The 26,048-nt window shown below is 33.5% G+C and overlaps 1 protein-coding gene across 1 annotated transcript in view; it reads left to right on the forward strand.

The window, feature by feature from the left end:
• Positions 1 to 7,580: 7,580 nt before the first annotated feature.
• Positions 7,581 to 26,048, forward strand: part of LOC115440384 — a 183,032-nt gene continuing 164,564 nt past the window's right edge. Inside the window, exon 1 of the mRNA XM_030164659.2 lies at positions 7,581 to 7,933. The gene's annotated coding sequence lies outside the window, so the exon portion shown is untranslated. The remainder of the gene's footprint in view (positions 7,934 to 26,048) is intronic.

The following is a 26,048-nucleotide window of genomic DNA, read 5'->3' on the forward strand; positions in this document are numbered from 1 at the left end:
AGTCTACCAAGGGAAATTTAAGTGTGGCGCAAATCTGAAGGACGGAGACGGAACTTAAACAGGAGGTAATCTTAGTGCTCCGCCAATCTCAATGACCACTCAAAATTCTACAGTAAAGCTGTTACATGTGTGCATACCAAGTTAGTGTTATGAAGCGGGAATATGTCACTTATAGCGTATACTATAGATACTTATTGCAATTACGTTATCAAGCTAGACTTTATTCTCGTTCAGAAATATGTATTTTGATCGGGGTGTTCACATGCTAATGCGCAGTTAATATGTATCTAACGCTTGTGATCTGAGGGTCTAATAAGTTTGATTATATAGTACGTTCTTACTATTACTAAAATTCATTTTTTAATGATTAGTTTTTTGTTAAAAGTGAACGCAGAAACAGTTCAACAAATTAAGATGAATTTTGGCAATCCAATTAATGTAAATGCTTTTATTTTATATATATTTATATCGGAAATGTGTAAAAGTTTCCGACCGAATCCGGGAGTAAATCTAGTGTTAAATAAAATCAAAATAATATATCAGTGCAACTGGATCCTTTCGCTAGATTACGTAGGCAGCGACAAAACAGCAAGGTCGCGTGATTAACAAATGTCATCATCATAAGGGCTCTTCTCCACCAGTGATTAAAATAAGCACGGTTTTTCCGTCGTCTAGCATGAACCATAGTTTTGTAAAAGCTTTTGTAAATTTGTTGAAGTTAATTTAGTAGAATATATAGACAGTATACATTAAAAACGGTGCTTGAAATATTCTTTTTGCTAAAATTGTTCCGACATTATGTGTAAGGGTATGGAACAATAATATGATAAATTATATTGTTATTGATAATATTCATCAGGTACTTAACTTACCTATCGCAGCATGACTAGTCCAGTTGAGTACCACACAGAACTTTGAATTAAAAGTTAGGACGCTGTTGCTATTATTTTATAAAATTAACACAAAGACAAAAATCCCGGCTTAATCCTCGAAGAGGAAGGCAGAGGCAAATAGAGTGTCCACTTTTCGCCATGTGCATTCCGTCTCACGCTGTGATGTGCAGGCATATTGCCACATCGAGCATAATTTCCAGTCTCCTAGCTGATATGGAGCAGAAATACTCAATATCTCTTTGTTATTATAAAATTGACGACTGAATAGATCAAATTTAATATCGGCAAGTCGATAACTATCATGGGAACAAGCCTTAACACAACATTATAAAAATCAAACTCATTTCCTGTGACTAAATGTTTTGACGGTTTGTAATGTTAATCGTTAGACATTATGTAGTAATGTCTAATTTCCGTAGTTGTCTGTGGTCTTGTAAGAAGGCTTCTGACAGAGACCTTAACTGGATATTTCGCCTTTGTAAGTTTAACACTCATCTCTTGTTGTTCTGATTTTTCTATTTCACCTTATGTTAATAAGTTATGAGTTCAAGAAGCCACTACCCTGATGGTAATCTATGTGACCTCCGAGTGTTCTAGTTGGTGTAGCTATGGTTTACCATAGCTACACCAACTAGAACATTCAATTATAAGTAAATATACTCTATGCTGGTCACTCTGAAACATAAGATGTTAAGTTTCATAATCCATTGGCTATAATATCCTTCAAACCGGAACACAACAATACATGACATACACTGTAGTTTGGCTTGGGAAATAGAAATTGCAGTGATACCTATCCCATTGCACTTCTAGCGGCCACCATGAGATGCATTGATAGTTTTGAAAATTATACTAAAATTCAGCAATATCCTAACTGATGACTCCACCTAGATAGGCTAACTTCTTAAAATCACCTCCGAAAGCCATCTTTAATGGGTAATTGAGTAAAACACCAAGACATTAGCTGAAAGGACCGGCAACCCAATTTGCAAACTTTTCACCTTTTACATCCCCTTTTAACCCTTTTCATTCGTTCTAATACCTTCGCAGAATGTCGATGGCAAATTTGATAAGGTCTCTAGTTGCTTCAAATGAGGTTTAAGTTTATATTTGCAAAGGAGAAAATCGTCTTTTCCTTAATTAATAGATACTATAGGTTTATTTATCGTGGTATATATTTAGAATTCGGCATTGTGATAAAATATCACATAGAATCTTTATGAATGGATTTTCGAATAATCTTTACATTTAAAAGTCAATGAGAGTTATTTAAATATCGATAACGCAGCAAAAGAATCATATGGCATTTTCTACTAATTTAAAACCATGTTTCAATAACAGTAGAGGACCAAATTGCTTGAATAATACTAAAAAACACTAAATGATATGCAGCGAAACAACATAAATTCGCATTGACGTCGAAACCAAACCGAATGAAGACGCGAGGGTGCGAATTTTATTAAATAGAGCCGGTTGAATTCTGCCAATTGCGATTACGGGGGGTCATACCCTCTCGTGTCCTCTTTTGACCGTCTGATAGCCTCCACCCATTAGTACGTGAATACTATGTACTAAAATCGTTTTCATGGTCCACCGCTCAGTACTGGGCTGTTGCTACTAGGATATATTTCTAGGTCGGAAAACACTATGAATAAACTTATGAACATAGTATGAATATTTCTTCTTAATCGAAATCCTAGGTGATTTTAGATAGTAATAAGAAACATAGGTTAGTTAAGACAATGATTGACTACAGGAAACCGTTTTTATGGTAATATGTATGAAGCGAAATTATCGTGAATTATAGCAAAGCTCCTTAAATAATAATAAGAAAAACAAGCTAGCAGTTTCCTCTGGTATTTGAAAAACAAATCCAAGATTAAAGTTATGAATATAATTAACGTCACCAAAGTATTAGGGGGTTTTGATAAAGTGAACTTAATAACAACGAATTTTTAGCTGGTGTTTAATGTGTTATGCAAAATTTAATCTGCGTTTTTCTCGAACAGCACCGTTCATAAATTATTCATGTTACATGGCGTCTATTGAAGTGAGGCGGGCTCTGCAGAATCTATTGTAGAGTGAACGCTCGACGTTCAGTGGTACGACGTACAACTAACAACACGGGTTTTGTCTCGAAATGTCCATAAAGTTAATATTGAACTCGCTCAAAATCAGCTATTTATGTGCTTATGTTTTACATACGGGTCTCGTGATGTCTGTCTAGATTGCTGCCAGAATACAGCTAAATGTTTTCATGCATACGTACATCATTTTAGAATTTGATTTTTTTTATCGTTCTATCCACTCGAATTGTAAGTTAATCATAAAGATGTATATCATATACGTATATAATATGTTAAATTAATATATTTCCTTTGTATTTGTGATACAAACATAAACAACTGACAGAGATAGGATTATGTTATTCATAGTTTATTTTAAGTATTTAACCCCTGAATAGATTTGTTTGATTTGTAAACTTTTTCGAATTAACATTAGGTTTTTTTTATAGACTGGACATTGCCTAGAAGACTTTCCATGTATCAACATCGCAGCAAACACGACCACTTTGTTAAGATTGCCCGAATAAGAAACATAATCTTTCTACTTTTTCTTTTTTCATTTCTTTGTATGACGAGACGAGCTTGCCGTTCGCCTGATGGTAAGCGATACGACCGCCCATAAACAGTAGAAACACCATCCAAAACCTTGAATTACAAAGTATAACATAACATACATTTATACTAGACTGTTAAAATTACTTGGTTTGAAAGAACTCGTAGACGTATAGTTTTACATAGTTGTGTTAATTTTTAGTGCATAGATTATCCTTTACTTTATTACGAGTAATATGATTCATGCTTTATTAGAAGCGAGGACAAGTTAATCGCAGTTCCCGATATTCGTTGTGCAGCGCGGTGTAACATTAAATATGCATGTCCTCAAAGGTATAGGTATCCTGCGTTGAAGTGAAGCCATTTTAGTAAAGCTGGTTATATCACACTGTAGATTACAATAATTTCTAGCTACGTAGATATAATTTGTATGATAATTAGGTTCAAGAAATAGGCTTTATACCTTAATGAGTTTGTATGTTTGGTGTCTAGTATTTTATCCGGACATCCATCTAATTCCCTTGTAAGGGAATAGCTTAGTATGGTTTTACTTTTGTAAAATTGCAATAAAATGTAATTAAAGATATTTAACATATTGAATTATTTATCAAAATTTTATATTTAAAATTATTTAACAAGACTAAAGCAAAGCACAAACTTGTTACCCATGAATAAAATATTATTGTAATTAGATTCATACGAAGCAATCGTGAGGGAACCCTCAGAAATTAGTCATAATGCAAAATCGATGTTTATACTAAGTTTAGTGAATGTTATGAGAGTCGGTGCGAGCTAGGATAGGTTCCCATTTGTGGTCTCGATTTCCTGCGAAACAGGAAATTTCCGTCCATCCGTTCAGAAATCGCAAATCCTACTTTTATACCGTTCTATTTCTGGATTTACAGCGCGTAAACTGTTTAGCTATCTTTTTTATGTAATATACAAATTTGCATTTATTATTATGCTTGGCATTATCATGCTTTGTGTAAGTGCTTTGTACTTTGTTTTTGTTAGAGGTAGTTTTCGTGAGCTAGCTGATAGCATGCTTGCGGTAGTGCTTTAGAAGGTATATTTTTATAATGTTTTCTTTTATATTCATCTCATTTTAGCGTTATAGTTATAAATAAGTTTAAATGAAAAAGCATAAAGCGAGAGCATTTCAAACTCAAACCATAAAAGCGTTAAAAATAAAAATATACTGGTGTGGAAATTTTGTCTTTGTTGTTTTGTCACTATCTGCATATTAGGATCTTATGCGATGTCTTATGTATTAGAGACTTTTGATGGAATGTTTTAAAAGAATAAATATAAATGAAGATTAACGGCTCGATTTTTGTAACTCTTTACTCGCTATAAAATTATGGCTGCAAATTGTCTGCGTTATGGAGCCCTTATTAAAGTGTCGTGTAAATCGCGGCCCTACCGCGCAAACTGCTGACAACATAAAAAATAACTGGGCTATAAAATGTACCCGAAGCGCCGCCCCTGGTGCTTTGACTCTATCGTCTGTATTATCAAACAAATCTATCGGGATTGCCATTGATTTTTATGAAATTCGCATCAAATTGCACCGCTTCCTAGGTTATCTAGGTATGACAAACAAACTTCGAACATTCTATGTATTAGTACAGTCTAATACACAGATTATGTATTACAGAATTTGAAGAAGTTTTTCGTGGGTACATTGTTGATTAGGATTTAGAAAAATATTTTGTTGAACGGAAAATGTCACTATTGCTGTATTTAAAGAATTGTTTTTCTCGTATTATTCTGGGTTCCAGTCTAATATTAGAAAAACGAATTAAATGAGACCTATTAGAATTTAAGGGTTGGTTTCAGTTTCTCGATAATAAAACAAGTTTCCTTATTAATGTATTTATATTTCGATTAATTTTGTTACTATACCAATCACATCGACATCTTAACAGTAATGTAATAATATCGAAGATCAAAGTACTTGACCAAAACCTACTCAATGAATACAGAATTATTGATCAAAAATTGTTTTCTTTTGTATATCAATAGTACCTCGTAACAAGACCAACAAACTCTATTTGTCAGAAGTATTTTGGTACAACCAATTCCAAATTTCTTGGTACGCGTATCAATACAGAAGCCTTTTAAGATGAACATACATTTATGTTATCTTTAAACGAGGTTTTATTGAATTTAACATCGGATACCCCAATATACTTAATATGATATGTACACAAACATTCTTTTCCTCTTATGTCTGTATGTAAATTGTATATCAATACTCGAATTCCCTTTTCATTTTGTATTATCAGTTCACTGGTTCAAACAAAATAGCGGGGAGTGGATATTTTATTGGCTTTCCGCAAAGCACAACACTTTTGATATTATCGTCAGTCATACAGAATAATCGAACTAAGCATTGAGGAAGACATTTCTGCAGGCAGCGATGTTTTGAACGGGGTACAAACAAGACTTGTTTTACATCTATTGTTTCTTTACTCTACTTTCTTTAAAGTTTTTAACTGTTTGTGAGACAAATTGTTACCACTTTTAAGTTTTAGTGCGAGTAAAATGTTCACGGAAATATCTTGGTCTGTCTTTGTCGTGGTTAGGACATTTGCGCGCAAATCTCTGCGGAACCATGAGTAGAGACTAACCTTTTGCCTAAATCAACACAATTTCTTGAATAAGCCGGTGTGCGGTGTCACAAGCATGTGTTTATAACAGTTGTATTGTGGTTGATGGCGGCCTCACGGCTTAATTGTGGTCAGCGTGGTAGATTCCGGTTTTCCCAAAACATGTTTTTGGTGAAGAATCGTTTAATCACTGACAGAGATTGAATACACTGTTGTTTTATAATTGTTTGTGATCGTATAATTTACATTAATACATTTTTTTCGGCGCTTATATATAGTTTTTATTCAAAAGAGTTTTAAAAGTGAACATTCCATTAACAATAAATTCGTTACTAAGAAATATACATGTAGCAAAGCGTATTTCCTCCGTTGGCTACAAATCAAATCAGCATTAGATCATATTGGGAAACTACAGTTCAGGTAGGTAGTCAATTTTTAATGCGATTACCTCATACGTCTCAGCTTTATTGAAGCTGGTGCACAATGGAAGCTTATATGATATCGCATCTTAGTAGGTGTTTTAGTTAACTTAGTATTGCCTTCTTTCTGCGTTATTCTAGCTTATTGTCGGTATATGATTATTTTTTCTATTAATTTAATGTTCAGTTGTTGATAGATATGATATAAGAAGGATTTAAATTTTGGTAACCCTTTTTATTGTTCTTTACATATCTCACACAAAGGATTCGTTCTGATGCATAATAGCGGATAGAGAGTAAACAACGTGATTCGTGACCTATTTTTAACTTGGATAAGAGTAGTCACCATCTTGCGTAATGTCCTGCAGCCTTCACAAGGTGTTCTAATCCGGTTCAAAGGGATGGTATCCAATTTGCCGCGATATTGTGGGGCTTCGACCGCAACCTTCGTAATTGACACCGAAAGTAAAACCGCAACTTATAAAGCGGAAAACGTCGCCGCGGCACCCGTCCTATAATATAAAAATGTTTTGTGAAATTACGACACGTCGCGCGCCGATTGCTGTGCTGAGCCAATTTTCTAAATATTTTGCCATTATTGTAGAAACGGCGTCGCTTCCAATAAAAATAAACGTAATTTACCATTCGAATAGAGTGGTCTTATAGGTTTAGTTTAGAAAGTTGGCATCTTGTCCGTAGCGGTTATTCCGCGTTCCCTACATAGGCTACCGGCCGGCCGTACAAAAAGAAGGCTCTATTTAACGGGAACTGATTCAGAAAAACGCGCTCTGTGAGCTCGCAGGCGAAGAACCGGATTACTGTGGCCGCGCTGCAAAACAAATCTACTACGATTTACGTACCGTAAACTCGTTACGCGTTTCGAACGATACGCGTCTGTGATTCTTCCTGTTGTGGAAATTTGTTTTCTGTTTCAATGACATCAAGATTCAAATTGGTTATGTCGGGGATGGGTGGTGCGCGCTGACGGACGGCGAGAGAGAGGCGAGCTTACTGTCCATGAGTATCGCAGGTTCATTCGTAGGAAGTGTCGTTATCACAGTCGCTGTTCGGCGGTCGGGCGGCGCGCTTGTTTCAGGCCGGTTCGAGCTCTCATCGCACATTCCCTTCGACATAAGTTTTGCGGAGATCGCGGCTTCATCGGCTCGGGCCTTATCCCTCGTGAATGATCACGAACGCTTTATAGAAAGTGAAACTGTATCGTGAGACGTGATAACAGATTGTGCATGGATTTAAACTTTGTGCTCACTGTGCAGTGGGACAGCTTTTCGCGTGAAAAACGAAAACTTTGGACTTGTTTCGATATCAGCGCGGTTTTGTATTTATAAAACTGTGTCTTGATTATTGATGTGTAGTTGGAATCCCCTAAAACGGTAAGTTGAATAACGAGCAGTTTAGAATAAGGCAATAGACTTAATTAATATATAAACAAAAGGAAAATTAAATGCCATTTACCTCATAATTGGTAAAGAGTGGGTGATGGACAAATAGTGTTGACTTAGGTCATCCCACTTATATTTCATTCTAAAAATAAAACGAACATTTATACAGAGTTTATCTAAAGGTTACTTAATTATTAATCGTCTATAAGGTTTATTCCGTTAGTATCCCTAAACATTCTTATTTAGAAAAGCCTATTATTTTGTATTGTTATCAAAATAAAGAAATCAGGACATGAATCATGTTGATTAATGGTAATTGCTTTTTAAACAACCTATAGTTAAGTCCATAATGGGGAATGGAAATTCAAGTATTCATAAGGAAAGTATAAAAAGTAATATCATTAGAGTACCTCTGCCTGTACAGGGCTAATTATTATGTATTTGTTACGGTAGGCAAATTGAAAAAATGCCAGCCGAGGATATTTTCTATGTATTTATGGACCTCGTTTTTTTAATACGCCAGTGGAATATAAATGCTATTTTCATGGATGTTTTTCTTTAGAGGTATTCAGCTATACAGTCTTTTACGCGCGACTTCACTCGTGCCAATGTCATTCCAGGAATTAAATTTTCAATTAAAATTGATTAAACTTTAGGACATTTCCATGTAAATTTGTATATTCATACAGTGATGTATATGTAAGATAACATTTCAAACATATACATTTATGATATAAATGTTTTTATTTTTATAATAGGTACTAACATAATAGGTACTTAAGAGCTAACGGTTATGAACATTGCGAATTTTTATTGTTGGGACATGTTCAATTTCTCTTACATCTGGAGATGGTAAAAGTTGAATTTAATATTCTCAACATAGAGCTTAATACAGAGCGACATCTGGTCGTCTGCTAATCGACCTTGATGACCTTGCCTCTAAGGAAATTATCAAAGAGCTTAAGTGGGCGAAATGACCTTTCTGTATATGCACCACCTGAGGCGTTGCGTTGGCGACCCTATCTTCTTCATCGGACCTTAGATATAGTAAGTTAATTCGTGTGGTATCTGGGACAGAGCAAGACCTATTTTTTGCTGCTCGAAAGGGACGTTAAATAGGCCGAATGCGGGGTGAGTGTATAATATCTATATTTAAAATGTTGTTTTAGGACAATAAGGAAAATAAAAGAAGACAGAGACAAAGAACTTTATATCTTAATAAAATTAGGTTTATAATAATTGTGCTTACATTCGCTTTAGCAGAAACATTTACTGTTCAACTAAATAATAACATCTAAGCTAGATTATGTATTTAGAGACCTAACCAGCCCGTGGCATTTCTTGAGTAAGATAGGACTTATTCTACAGAACGGACCAATGGGCCAATTTTATTATCTCACGTGCACCGGCAAAGAAAGCTCCATGCGTAATGGTGGAGAGTGACACGGCATTAAAATCCTTTAGTTTCTAGTAAATCCTGTAACACTGACAGTGCTGGTTAACATCAAATAGCATTGTTAATTCCGAACCCATAGAGTTATACTAGACAAGGGTCGAGGTAGTTAGCATCACTTAGAATATTTTTTTATCGACGATGGCAAAGCAAGAAATATTTATAATTTTAATTTCGTTAATAAGCTGATGGGAAATGGTTTATATATAACAGTCATAATATGTTTTGGTTGTGGGATGCTAAGAATAAATCGTTCTATTGTCAATTTCATAAGATCTAGCCGAAGCCCGGGATATAAGATTCCAGCTTCGTAGAATATAGCATTCGTCTGGATAGAAACTACAATTCGTATATTTAGGACAGTAGTAATATATTATCAAAATAAACTAGTCTTTTTGGATACTTCTAAAGTGCATATTGCGATAGATCGAATTTAATGTGGATATAATCGCTTCATGATGAATCATTCATCATCATTAGTTGTAGATCGAATATTGAGTCAAAATGAGAAGGGCTTTAAGGTATCTTAGTGTATTTTAAATTTTCTCTATAATCTGATATAGAGAGGTGTTATAATGCGATTTTTTGTAAATTCTTATGATGACGTAATTATAATTATTTGTTAACGTAGTATTTTTAAGCTTGGAGGCATATTTATTATAACTGATTGTGTAAGTTTAAAAATAATAATAATATGTAGCTATAAACTGAATTAAAGTACTCAATTATTCGTTTAGAAATATTTTATTTAATAAATCAAAATGAGCGACGCGGTGCTATTTGTAAAGTAATATATAGAACATTGGGTTATGGTAGCGTTGCACGGAACTTCGTTAAGTTACCGTGCAATACAGTTAGAAAACTCATGCTTACTACATCCGCAGAAAACTTAGTTCAAGTTGCTTTTGTATTATTCTGAACCTTTCGGAAATATAACTTGTGAGTACAATAATTATCTCAGAATCATATCCAGAGGTACACAATACATGTAGGTATAAAAAAAAACATACATAACATAACATCACGCATTTTATCCTCGAAGGGGTATGCAGAGGCGCAACTAGGGCACCCACTTTTCGCCAAATATGTTCCGTCCCATGATGTGATAGGGGGCGAGCCTATCGCCATATCGGGCACAAATTCCAGACTCCGGGCTGATACTGAGCAGAAAAACTCAAATATCACTTTACCCGACCCGGGATTCGAACCCAGGACCTCAGAGCGCTATTGTACCGGACGTGCAATACAACTACGCCACCGAGGCAGTCAATAAAAAAAAAACAATAATCTTTATTATTCGAAAAGCAAAACATCGCAAGACTAAAAACGATTGCCCCACCATTTTCAATTACAAAGTTATTTTTTGTCTACTTGCTTGGGTTATGTTTGAAATTCTGTAACGGCAAAAATAAACATGGAACGTGACATAGATACCGCGTTCTATCTTCGAGATAAAATCTAATAACTAGTATTGACACGGCTGATCAGTATGCAAGGTGTAAGTAGTCGTTACTAGATCAACAAGCACAGAATTAGTTTCATATCTTATTATTACGAACTTATTATAAATGCAAATATTTGAGTTTGTTAGAAATGCCTTTAACTTATTGATTTTACAAATATGGAAGTTTGTGAAGATATTGAGATGGTAAAAGTAGAATCCAATTATAATGATATCAAAGTTTTCATTAAACGAACATCATACAACATAGTCATACAAATTGAACAACTTTTGTTTTTAGGTGTTTAGTTTAATAGATTGAAAAGTACAAACTGATTCCTCATTTTAATATATGAATAATTTATACTACATAATATTATGACTTCAGTTTAGTCTTAACGGGTCAACGCCCACAGCTGCACACATGCAACTGTCAAGTTATACAGCTGAATGGATTTCGATGTTTAGCAAAAATATAGACTATTTTATGAATATATGGACTTTTTTTACTTCGGAAAAGTATGCAATGGGACGATACCGGGAAAGATTTTTAGACAGTCTGAGCTGCGAGCAATGCCTTGTAAATTAATATGCACATTTTATAGATTAAAAAAAGGAGGAGGTTCTCAATTCGTCGTATAAGTATTTTTTTTAATGTTTGACTCAGTAATTTATTAACCGGTTTGGAATATTCTTTTTATTGGTATAAGATTGGAATGCAAGATGTAATATGTTGCTGCAATCTAGCAATCATGTATTGCATCTCAACATGTTGGATTTATTACCGATTAGCATCAGTTATTACGATAACACATTAAAACCTCTAATGGGCGGAAAAATATTTACTTTGTAAAGTCTTTAAAGTAATAAATATGCAATTGGTGTAAGAGTGCCATTGGTGTATTTTGAGTAAAATAGTACACATTTATTATCTACTTTGAAAAAGATTTGATATTTATCATACAAAGTTGTAAAAATGTACAATTTAAGTGTGTGCCCTAATTCATGCACTATTATTATTTTTTGTGCATAATTTTGTCAAGTTCGTGTTAAATGAGTGGAATATCAAACAATACTTTGAAATTTATGGTGTTAGGTGGTGTTTCTACTGTTTGCGGGCGGTCGTATTGCTTACCATCAGAGCGAAAGGTAAGCTCGTCTTATCATTCAAAGTAATAATAATAAAAAAAATCTATTTAATTACATAATAATATGCGTTGTGATGCTCATATGCATATGCTCAGGTCATATCATTAACATATTTGCTTGCACTTCAGAATGAGTCAACAAGTCATTATAAAAGCTGGTTTGTTCTTGAGTTATGTAATTTATTGACATAAAAACTTGTTTATTTACAATGTATGTTTGGATGTTTTTTGCATTGAGTTAAGACCCTGACCACTGTATACTAAATAAGTGCAAAAATTCCACACTTAAGAATTAAATTAAAATAAAATAAATGTTTTAACGGGTAAGTTCATATTTAGAATATGTTTACTAGCTTATATCTGCGGCTAGGAGAGCGTTAAAAAAATCGGGGATAAAAAAATTCTGGTTTAAAAAGTAGTCGATAAGTCGAGAGAGGTGGGTTAAAATAGTAACTCAGGAGTAATTTAGTTTCCTAAAAGTGAAAAAATCTTCAAAATCGGTGCAGAAGTTCCTGAGATTAGTGCATTTAAACGAACAAACTCTTCAGTTGTATAATAGCAGTATAGATAGCACTAATACAGGGGATATGTGTCTCAATATTTAAACATAACCGAACCATACTTAACGATTCACACAAAGACTGCACTCGGGTATTAAAAAGACGATTATTATTCCACATTCCGCGATGACGATATTTCCTAGTCGGTTTTGGTATTGACCTTTTTTGCAATTTGTAATATTGATCTTAATATAAATAGTCAAAGTCAATTCTGATAATTTTAAATGCACAACGTATAAAAATTCTTAGGAATGTGAAGTCAGCCAACATCGTTAGGAATAATAATCTTTTATTATTATTCCAATAACCATATCTTTCTATAATTTTTAGCATATTTTATGCTGCAAAAGTTTCTTTAGTAATACTACGTACACGTTGCTGTAAATTTAAAAAGCACATATAACACAACACGTGTATAGTGCACTTGATTTAACCTACGGCTTCTTTTTAATATACTCAATCTCACTGCAGAGAAACTCACTTCGATTTTTATATGAAACGTGTGAGCATTTGATATTATATGGCTGCTCTTCGAGCTGTGACATACTTTTGAAAATGCCTTTTTACATCCATTTGGATTTTTATATTGTAAGCGATAATACACGCTATTTGTGTAATATTTTTTACCTGGCCATATATTCAAATGTCCATTTTGGCATGCAATATGTAAAGTACTATTCCATGATGCTAAAAACAAAATCCAACTTTATATCTCGTGAAAGTGCATATTTGTAAGTAAAACTGTGTCGTTGCGAGATTTTATTGGCGTATGTCGAAAAAGTGTTGTCCGTGTTACTAAAATTTAAACCTAAAAATACAAAAGTTATGTTTCTGTTCCGCGGTATACATAATTAATTTATGTTAATGCGGAACCCAGCGTGAGGATTAGCCCGGGAGCACACTTATGGGTTAGAATTTTCTTGCCATTTTTTCTGAGATTTACGAGGTGATTTTGCTACTGTAAATTTATTCATCCACATTTCGCTCCTAATAAATTTAATTCCGCGTAACAAGTTTCCTGTTTTGTATAAAAATTCACGTTAAATTCATGTTATTCAAAACGTTTAAATGCATAAATTAAATTGTATTGCGACGAAAGCATCATTCAGCTTGAGAATGGTGATAATAAAGCTATATGAACAATAAAATGATATTGTTATGTGTCTAGAAACAATTCGCTATTCTAATATTGCTGCGACGGCCGGGCTGGCTGGCAGATGTTGAGTCATATTCGGCGATGGTATATCTTCGGCCCACCTTTTTGCTCATTCGGTTTTTGCGCGTCTTGACGCACTAAATAATGAACTATTAGAACTGATCCATTTCTTCGCGTCAGAATTGATATTTGATTGAGATCATGAGACTGAATACGAACCACATATTTAATTGCCTCGTTCGTCATCGACGCGTGCCGAATATTAACTACAAATTCGGCAACCGCTTATTGATTGGGACAAAAAATGCAATAAACTCCACTATAGAATATACATTAATAATATATTGATTATTAATTTATACAAAGCTATTGTAAAGTAAATTTGCATTCATTTATTCCTTATCAATACTCTATCGAGGCTCTAAGAGAATTTATTTCCTGAATACGGCAATGGTATCACAATAAAATTTTAATGTAAACACAGCGTGCCACTGGGAAATTCGGTAACTGAATGAAACGATTGTCGAGGGATAAAAAGGAAATTTAAATCGAAATACATTAATGTCGATTCATTCGCAGGTCACAGTTTAATTTGGCCGGTAGACGTGTATTCGGGAAGTCGTTTTGCCACTGGGCCTCCCTACGTTGCGTGACTTGGCTAGTGAGAGATGAGATTAATGATAGGGGAGGAACTATTTATATCGGCGTGTGCTTACATAGTCTGCGCCTCTTAATTCTGTTTTATTAGCTTCGACGTATCAACTGGTAATTAGAGGAATAAATTAGGATGTGAATGTCAGTGTCCGATTTCGTGACAATGAAAAAATGGCGACTGGTTGAAAAATGCGTAATTTTTTTTCGACTAACTTATTGGAAAGTGTTATTGGCAGGAGATGAGTAACTAATTTTATTTAGCAACGCCATGTCAAAATGCCTTGTATGCTCGTAGTATTGATTTAAGTTAACTAATTTTAGCTCTTATGTTAAAACTCATTAAAGTACAATATACGTTATTAACTTACATATCAATATGCTTACATAAAATTGAATTTATACTGTTTTTATAGAGGAATCAAATTAAATTCTCATCACATTCATTTATTAAATAGAATCCAGTTTCACTAATACCTTTGTGGCGACGTTAAGTGAAAAGTAATGAATGTAAGAAATCTATAAGAGGTTTTAATGATGAAAGTTATATTGACATGTGGATAAAAAGTGGAAAGTGAAATTACAATTGTACTCAATTAAATAGTTTGATACGATACTTTATACATTAAGTATTCCGTTAATAACTTTTGTAATAGGTTTTATTTAATTAACATTTTATAATTAGGTCGTATTATTTATATTGATAATTAGTATTTTTTCATGCATAACGTGATTGTTTTGGTAAATGCAGAGTTTTTATTATATGTTAGTTTAGGTAAATTTCTAATAAATATTATGCCGTTAAAATCCGTTAGCATTTTATTTAACGTGAGGAATAATTCGGATTTAATTATTCTATGTCACATCTGTTTAAAATTTGACTTGAACATGTTTGAAACTTGATAAGTCAGGTGTTACTAACTCTTTGTAAAATTCACTGTCTTTTTTATTAAATATAGAGAATATTGAACAAAAAATGCAAATATTAAGAAATGACGCGGTGGCTGCAACGGTATTTCTAAAATGATGTCGGGTATTACTTGTCCGTTCTGCATATTGTTCATTTTCTTTCTGATAGCTAATGTTTGTAAAGTATCCGCTACTATTTTAAGTTGGCAACCTCATGAAACCAAAATAAAATAGGTATTAAGTTATAGTATATATAATTTTATATACGATATTATATCAACATTAACGTGATTTTTAAAATACAACAATAACACGCAATGATTAATTTAAAATGACTAGCAGTGTAATTAAATTTGGCAGTTTGTTTTGTTACGTTGCGGTGCTCAATAAGGACACTATCAATAGAAATAAGATCATGGGTTCTTTAGTGCAGATGGACTTCGGTTCGCATGTATTACTGTAACCTCTAAGGCGTAATTCCCTCTATTACTGTCTCTCTAGTTTCGCAGGACTGTTTTTGCGCTATTAATTCAATCACAATGAATTTTACTTTGCGTAGCAGGAAATTATGTAATTTGGTTATTAGTATAAAATGTAGAGACAAGGATAGAAATGTGTTTGAAAATATGTGAATAGGGCTTAGTATTACGAGGATATCGGTTATAAAGACTTCGGTTATAGCATCACATCGGTTATAACGACTAGATGGCAAGGTATTGTGTAAAAAAGAGTATCGTTTATATCGACTATAGGAAATAGCGACCAGTTTAGGAGGTGTAATAAATTTCGTTATAGCCGGTTTTCACTATATGTAATAAGAAAAAAAAATAAAAAAAAAATCACGTCGAATTGATAACCTCCTCCTTTTTTTTGAAGTCGGTTAAAAAAAATGAGCAATTATTTATTTGTAGCCACAAAGCAACATATTATATTATTATAAGTAATTCAGTACTTTAACATTAATTAATTATTAACTGTGCATGTCGAAACGTTTCAATTAATTCCTTTAATTCCCTTATTAATACGGATGAATGTGAAAAGTGCGAATGAGTGAAAACACCGGAAATCACTGTCGCTTTCGAAGCGCGTAAGATCAAGTGGTCATGGTTAACCCTAAATCGTGACTTGTTAACATCAATGGAGGTAAGTCGATAAAAACTGTTTCGTGTCGATTCGATTACAGCAAAGTTACAACAGAGCGCAACAACCGTCGCGAAGGACTCGCCAGTCACGCTCCAGATACCAAACGTTGGGTTATATTCTCTTATAGCATTCTCTTCTTGCGAGTTGTTTGAGATATTTATGCATATCCTAAGCAACAGTAACGAAGGGTCTATATAACACGATTCCTACCGGCTTTCCTTTACGTAGAATTTAATTATCATTAGAACGATTTGACAGACTGCATTTATGCTTATGAGTACCTGTATGTTGGGTTCTCTTTCGGAAAATTTCACGTTTCGCCACTGTTACGCAATACTAGTAGCTGTCTGTCTTGGTTTTCTTGAGGATTGTGTTCTTATTTGTGTTGCGTCTGTCATTGTAATTGCAAAAATGCAATAGCAGCGTCATGGTCTTTAAAGGTAAGGTTGAACTCGTATGTGTCGATCGTCCGGAGAAGCCTGTATTTTTTGCCGGTCGGCACTTTCTATGAGCATCAGTTCGCTTAACATGAGGTGCAGTGAAGCTAATTTGCCGAGACCCGATGAAAAAGTATAGAAAGAATTCGAGGAAGAAACTAACCGTTTGAACGTCTCGCATCCTTGGCAACATTTTTAGTGGAAACGCATCCTTAGTACTTTGAGTAAACCTATTTTCTTAAATATTACATTCGTAATACGTACTAATTTTGTAATCAAAGTAAACGTTTTAAAATTGAATTGGTGTATAAAAACAGAGGTTGAATTAACTTATAATTTATAAATCAGAAATGCTATTAACTAACAAAAAAATTACTAATCTGTGACAGACTATTAAATATGTAGGTGATAAAAAAAAACTATCAATTTGCTCTACTAGTCTGCCGGCTCAATAAAAAATACAAGATAGCTTTTTATATCAGCTTGAAAATTGACGACAACAAATTTAATGATAAAACTGCAAAAAATGAGAACAATGTAAGGAAAGCATCAGTTACCAATGGTGTGCGTCAAGCCAATGTGATGGCGATTTCAGTTGCAATGTTCAGGTGCGAATATCAATAATCGTTATTTCACAAATATTGAACAGACAAGAGTAAAGCACATTTTTTTTACCGACGAAAAAAACGGAGAATATTCTCAATTCGACACGTATATATAATTTTTATGTTAACCATGCATCACTTTTTACAGAGTAGATCAATTTTTAATTCAACACATTAATGTGTAGACAGTGTTTTGAATACCCGGTGTCCAAACAAGACTTAACCGGAGTTAGAATGACGAGAATTATCCGTTTTCTGCGCGGAAATAAACCCTATCATCAAAACGAGCAAATAAGCCGGCATCAAAATCGCAAATTCACCAATAACTATACGCATTATGTGTATACGTATGTCTGTTTCACCACTAGTTGTGAAACCAGTTTCAATAATCGTAATAATGTACGTATACCGTCAGTGTGCGCCATTTTGTGAAAGATTGATCCTCTTGCATTAGAATGTGTTAATTTAGTCGTTTGTGTATAAACTTATGCGATATTAAATAAATAATTGTATTTTTAAAGAATTTAATGTTGTCTCTTATTTTTGAATGTTAATTATGTTGCTCATTGTGTAACTATAACTTAACGTATTTGTGGTAGTTGCTTTTGAGCTTTCATTAGACCAATACGAATTTTAAGTATTACTACCGGCAAAGATTTCTAGGTTTATATGTTAAACTATGTTAAAGTATATTTTTTTAAGTGTATAAATAGAGTACATTACAAATGTAGTATCGTTTTATCCGACATTTAACACGATTGAAAACTAAATAAGATAGCTACCCGTCTACGATTTCAAACTATCTGACTTCTCCAAACTTGTTAGTTGCCAACTGAACTAGAAAACATCAACAAACTGCCGCACTTAGTAAAATGTATGCAATCACACCGAAATCCAAATAGAAATTGCATTTTTTTTTGCATATTTCAATTTTATATTTTTGTGTAAATGCAATTAAATATAGTGGTACACATTTCACGGTCCGCCGTTTCAACTATTACAAACTCGGAAACTATGAAATAGATACTATTATAAAGAATCCACGAAAAAGAATTATGAATTGCGCGATATTGTATTCCAAGGTGAATGGATTCGATATGTTTTGTATGGGTAACCAACCGTGAGTTATATATAAGTACGTAAATAGGTAATCATTTTCATTTCTTGGTTTATGAGGTTTGATACTTTATTAGACAAAATTTCGGTTGAAATTCACTATGATTGTTTCTCTTCCTTTATCTTCCTATTTTGCGGTAGAATGATTTTATGTCAATTGTCATTGTATCTTACCAAATAGCATACAAATATTAAGATAATTTGCAATAAATCACTAATAATTAAAATCATTGATGCTACTGTTACTTTTGTTATATTATAATTACTTGATTTCTCAAATTTCATAACTCAGGTGAAGCGTACTTCCATCCTTTATTACTTTTCAACCGCTCTAAGTTCTAACTTCTAAGATAAATTTCAACCTCTATTACTTTACGGACTATGATTTGATAAGTTTTACTTGTATTTAGCAATCTTAGATATCATAATTTGCCGTATTAGAACTTCAAATTTAGTACGCAAGTTTCAAATGTAGGGTACCCATTCATTTTGTATTAATCAACTCCAGTGGAACAGAAAATACTATATTTGGAAAGTGTTCCGAGTATAAAAACTCCCCGTCTGAAACTTGATGGATTTCGTTTGAGTCTACAAAACACAATGCAACACAAAGGTCACGTTGAGCAAAAATAAAGAGCATCAATATCGCGGCACGTGACTGCCAAACAATAAAAATTGACCGCAGCAGCGATTCTAAACCCTCTAAGACATAATTACGGTGACTGAGCGCATAATCCATATCCATTCTTTTATTCGGAGGCCATCTCGGAGCTTATTAAATTCTATTCACGCGTGGCAGATGAGCAGTCTTCGAGATGTAATGACAAGTATTCTATGGAGACAGCAGGCTGGACCGTTATTGGACGTGCCGGAATTTGCCATGTGGGTACCGTTATGGCCTCGGACGATCAATGTTTCGGGCCTTGATGGACCTTCGCAAACAAACGATAAGTGATTGTTTGGTATGTTAGCCTTATGACCCGAAACAGGTTTGCATTCCGCGTATAGATTCGGTTTTACCAAGTTTAATGATACCAATTAAATCTCCATACTTTGGGTAGGAATTCCAATGTTTTTTTTATAACTCGTTAGCAATTAGGTTTTATAACTGAGTTTATTGAATAGTTAATCGAGTAAAATAATCGATATATGTCTCAATAATTAAATTTAAGATGAGTAAAACAATTGTATATTTTATGTTAAGCGACCCAAGGACTAAAATTTACTGGCCAGTAAACAATGCTCAAGAAAACGGGGTCATTAATAATTTAACAAACTTTTACAGTAGGACATTTTGTAGGCTTGACGACAGGCGAAGATTAATTAAATAAGAGATGTAGCCAAGACGGTACAGTTACGACTAACCGTGAAAATTGACGTTCTCTCTGCTCACGACCACACTCAATATTTATAAATGTTGCACATTGAAGCGCGATCTATCCGTTATTGGATTTTAAGATAATTGGGATGTTCCCAAAAATATTTATAATTATTATTATTTACCAAATATTTATAATATTTATTATTATTATTTATATATAATTATTTTCATATTTTGACTGTGTTGTCCGAAGGTCGAGTCATGTTTCGTTCTTGAAAACTTACTTACCCTTTCCTAATATTTATTCCTTTACTAGCAACAAATACATGTTTCTTCCTGTATTATAAGATTTATGGAAGCTGGAAACCACGTATCGCCAAACTTATATACTGATACTGCAGGCTTTGTTAGAAAAAATGCACCATCCTATTCAGATTCAGCTGGAAGAGCCGAGTTGATCTAAAATCCATCACGCGCTGTATCGTTAGAGCCGAAGATACAGTTGCGTTCCATTCGAATTGAATCTAACGTTTTTTCAGTAAGCTTCGATGTTCCGAAGTTATTGTGTACCTAGGGGCATTCCCTTCCATTACGTACGTTGAATACGAAATTTTTGCTGACAATAGAACCTGTACTGACCTACATATCACGAGTGTCAGCATTTCATGTTTTCTTTAGTGACATATGAAGTGCTTGCAAAAGAGATATTACCATCTATAATGATGTAAACATACACCTTCGAGTTTACTTTGCTATTGAGAAGCGAGCGGCGATATTCGTTTTAATGATCATTAAATTTTTAAGGTACAGATATTATTCGAGGGTAGATCAGTAATTTTCATTTGCGACATCTGCGCTTGTGAAGTGGGTTCGAATACGGCGGAATAGTTCATATTTTTTGTAGAGCTTCAGAGTGCATTGAAATACTATCTAGTGCGTTATTGTTTAGTGGTTTTTAATCAGGTATTACACAACGTAGGTTACTTAACAATATTAATTCAAGATAATTATTACAAAAGGATTTCGACTAATAATATTATTTTGTTACAGGTAATTATATAATTTTGAGCTGTACATGCGAAGTGAGTTAATAAGGAATAAGGAGGTTTTATTTTATTCGATATTAAGAAACAAAGTATACTCAATGTAGTGATGGGCTCGCTCTTTATAATCATGGGTTGGATAATTTGACAATATGTGGGTGGACTGGTTGCGACCTTAAGCTTCAGAATTAAGGCGTGGTTTCATATAAACTTTATTTTTTAAATATTATGAACACTTTCTAGATATATCTTTGCTACGTTAGGGTGTCGTTTGGAATTATTTTAGTATAAAGGTTTATTTTATCAAATTTAGGTGTATTGTTCTTATATTTATTTTAAATATGATTCAACTATTCTACTGACCATTTCTTCATATAAAAACAATACTTTCACTGTTCTCTGGCGCGATAGTTTTTCATGTTTTATTTTTTTATTCGCTTTCTAAGTTTAACTTTTATTTAAAATTACAGAGCAATTGTAGAAAGTAAAATGAAAATAATATTTTTGTATTTATAATTAGTAATGTGGTTCCGCTAGTCTTAACAATTAAAGTTGTATTAATTAATAATGATAATCATACTGCCTCGGTACGACTCCGCTTTGAGGTCCTAGGTTCGAATTCCATCCAGGTCGGGCAAATTGATACATCGATAATATACAAAATTATTTTATGCAACTTATCAAAATTTTATTAATAGTATGTAAAGAATTATTCCTGTAATTGGTAATATAATATATTTTTCAACTTGTAAAAAATATTTGATTAATGGTAGATGAAGAGTAATAATTCCTGTAATTGGTAATAAAAAATATATATCTACACAATTCACAATTGTTTGCTATATCTTCTACAAAGTATTTTAATCGTAGATTAGGTTTCGGATCTCGTTAGAAAATATTGTATCATTAACATCCTCTTCTTTTTACTCTCTAATAAAAATCATCGTTTTTTCAAACACGTTTGCATTTAACGGCTTGGCAAAGCGTTGTTAAGTCAATCTGTCCGACAATTAGGGCCTTACTTGCGTAAATAAATTGTCATAAAAACCTATCGGTCATGAAATTCTGTTTTTATTTCGTTGGCGGTAATTGTCCCCTTATTTGTTTGCGAATGTTTCCTTGTTTCTGTTTTGGCAAGTTTTATGCCTGCTATGACTGTTTGGTGAATATTTTACATTTAGTGCGTTAACTTATTTCGTAAATATCGCGTACTAGTTGTGCCCGCGGCTTTGCCCACGTGAAAATTAGTGTGTTACAAAGTTTTTCCCGCTTAAATCCCGACACACGAGATTTTTTACAACCACGTGATCTCTTCAACAGTAATCGTTATATTTCAGTCAATTTACATAAAACCGTTATATAATATTTACTTTAATCTTTTTCAAGAAATGCGCTATCTTTTAGTAAAAACCGTATAAAAATCCGTATAGTAGATTTTTAGAAAATCAATCACGTATAGATAGCTTTTAGAGACTGTTTTATAACATGTATAGATAGATATGAAAGTTTTACACTCTATAATACATTTATGTTAGTGTAATATCGATATTATCAGTTTTTTTAAAATCCATTCGTATGCTATACTTAAACTTTTATGAAACCATTTTAAAATAAGGCTGACCATCAATGGTTCCTTTATATTATATGTAGATGATTTCGTTTCATATTGTGGACCAAGTAGAATACCAAATGCCCATAGCTGAATCCTCAATTACATTATCCTTTGTGCTTCTATTTCGGGCCCGTTTGTATTGCCTGTGCATATTCCATAGCAGCATGGAGGTAGATAGGTCACACAGGTCTTTATGAAAAGCAAGTATATCGTGAAGCTCAATTCCACTAATGGCATAGTTTGACGTGTATATAAATAAATATCGATAGTGAATGTATTGATTATTGTAAAACTATTATGAAATTATTGATCGACGTTGCCAAAGATATTATAAAGAACACGCTACTTGCTTCACTTTATACTTTTTATTTCAATTGCTTTGTTACCGAACCGTTGTGTAGCATTTTTTTTATCGCTTTGAATGACGAGACGAGCTTGCCATTCGCCTGATGGTAAACGATACGACCGCCCATAAATACTTAGTAGAAACACTATCCCAACACCTTAAATTACAAAGTATTGTTTGGTATTCCACTGCGCTCGCCATCCTGAGACATGGGATGTTAAGTTTCAATATGTCTAGTAGTTACACTGGCTACAATGTCCTTCAAACCGGAACACAACAGTGACTACACACTGCTACTTGGCGGCAGAAATAGACGTTGCGGTGGTACCTACCCAGGCGAACTCTCACATATGAAAGACCTACCACCAATAGCATCATTGTAACTTGATCGACATTATTGATATTGGTATATTGACATTGGCAGACAATGCTTTTTTTTATTTTTGACTTTAAATGAATATTACTTCGTATGTACTAATACAATACCTTGCAAAATCACTTACACAATTTATTTGCATGAAAATAATGAACCTCTAATTTAGTAAAAAATGATTTAACGTAAGCATCAATAATAAGTACTTAATGAACAATAATATGATAGGTATCAAACATATCTTTTTTTCAATAATTTAACAAACTTGCCATTCTTTGGCCCAGTCCTCCAGTATAATGGGTTTTATACGACAGAACAAACCATAACCGGGGTATCTAGTTTGCAAGTAATTATCACCCTCAATAAATATTTATACTTCTAAAGTTAATAGGTATATTAACTACTATGAGTACGTTCTGAATCTTAAAACAAGGAGGTATTGGAAAGGGAAAGTGTTTTGTTAGGCACCAGGCGATGACAAGTCCTGCGAAACGCATCGGTAAAGCTGTGACTTTAGGCAGCTTTTCGATGGAGCAGTCAGACTACGGGTCGAGTTCATTCATGCGTTCAGTCGCTCTACCACTTTAATTTTTTTCCTTAATTGAGTGACGTGATTGCCTTTTTTCATTATTCCAATTTCGGATTGCAGTTACAAGACCATACAGTTATTAATCATTAATTTGCAAGATCTCACTCCTTCAGTGGGAGTGATTCCACAATAGCTTTTATTCAAATTCTTGCAAAAAATTTAGTTTTAAGAAAGAGGCTTATCAGGATTGAAGTACTATGAGTACATCCTTTGCCTTGTAATATTGTGATATTATTTGGCAAATGGCCATCTCGAATGTATATTGTCGTTCTGTCATGTTTGGTGACACTACAAAGTGCGGAAGAGGCAGTAATCGTCCGGGATTATCGGAATACTTTTTCATATAAATTATACATGTTATTGTATTTTATTCTGTCTGAATGCGAGGTCGTGTGGTAATAGATATAATTAGAATTATAGGAAACCTTGACGCTCACTCTCGAGTCTCGACAAACTATTGGTTCTAGCCATGAGTATGCGAATACTTGTATGATTAGTCATAGTGTTGCAATATTTATTAATTTGGAAATATAGCAATCAATATTTTGCGTTGCAATCTGTTAGCATTCATCTAATGTGTATTTTTTGCTTTTTGCATGTATCTTTAGAGTAACAAATGTAAAACTTTCGCTATACGTTTTATTAGCAGTATTCCAAAAGACAAAAGAAGCACGGATTTAAATTTACTGTAATACCTTGAAAATACCTAAAAAAATTACAGCAGAAATTTTGTGCAACATTCATAGTGTTATTAAGTTAACAACGATATAATGACGTCACGAAGCTGCCACGAAATCGAACTCACGACTTCACAAGAGCCTTTACGAAAGTGACAGATAAATTACCAACGCTCATAATAAGCATGTATATGTGTCGTAAATAAAATTATTATGTATGATAATGCATACGTGGGTGAGTTGCGATCGTATGACTCAATATGCGCTTTTAGCAAACTGTTTTTTTTGTACGTGGACGGTAAAGTGACCCCACAACACTTGATTTTAAATTGGGGTCCACTAGAATGTCCACTGATGAGAGATGACTATCCCTCGACAGTCACACATGCCAACTGATTGGAACCGGATATATACAGGTTGATCCCGGTTCTGACACCCGTGGGCCTATATGGCCAGTTTTTACATCTTGAAATATATCCTACCCATGAATCAGTGTGTCATAAAAATAAAATTATTGATAATTGAATAAAAAAATAAATCGCTGAAAATAATTAAATTAATGATAGAATGTTTTAGAGTTCTGAAAAATTATTTTAAATATTTTTGAACTAGAAACTTTAGACACTACACAATTTAATGCACTTTTTTTTAATTTAGTTTCATATATGCTTTGAAGACAATAATGGATCCTAGGCCGAGCGTAACTAATTTTGAGATTCGACATTTAAAAACGCAGAAGCTGCAGCAAATAAAATACGAAGTTTTTTAGACTTGCCACGGCTGGTCGAAAGGAAAAAGAATATCAGGGTTTTCGCTTTCCTCATAAGAGGTTCAGGTCAGAAAATTCACAATTGCACCTGTAATCCCCCAAAATTTTATAAGTGTTATAATTCTATTACATCAATAATAATATCGTTCGTATTATCAATTTGCCATTTAACTTCGCATCTTGTATAGAAGACTGTTACGATTATTATATAATGTTAGCAAGCGGTGAAAGTGTAATTAGTAAGGCAAAGCGCTAAGTGATAATCGAATTTTGGACCCCGCCTACGGCCACTTTCGCCGAAATGCTCCCTATAGATTTAACGTAATGTACAACTTGACGGTAATGTCTCTAATACTTATATGATTTAGATAAATTGAGGGACGCTCTGAATGGCCATATTTCAATTCTCTTAGCCCAAGATTTCATAGGATTTAGATAAAGGGTTGTAATTTTGTCACTGTTACCTCTAGGGATAAGTTATTAAGTTTTTGATTATTCTTATATGGTTATTGTTATTGGGTAATGTCAATTAGGCTGAGATTAGATCAGAAAGAAGTTCTTGAGCTATAATATAATATAATATCTTGAGCTACAATAAAGTAATGTGACCGATGAAAGCTCGGTTCCTAAAACAACCAACTATCCATACTTTGGTATATTTTTGTATTGTAATGCAAAAAAATACGATGTTTTGTTAGTTCTTTCATTAGTACATTTTGTTTGATGTTGCAATTGAATCAGAGTTTTTTATAATATT

This window comes from Manduca sexta, chromosome 12 (genome assembly GCF_014839805.1).
Source record: "Manduca sexta isolate Smith_Timp_Sample1 chromosome 12, JHU_Msex_v1.0, whole genome shotgun sequence".
Taxonomy (NCBI): domain Eukaryota; kingdom Metazoa; phylum Arthropoda; class Insecta; order Lepidoptera; family Sphingidae; genus Manduca; species Manduca sexta.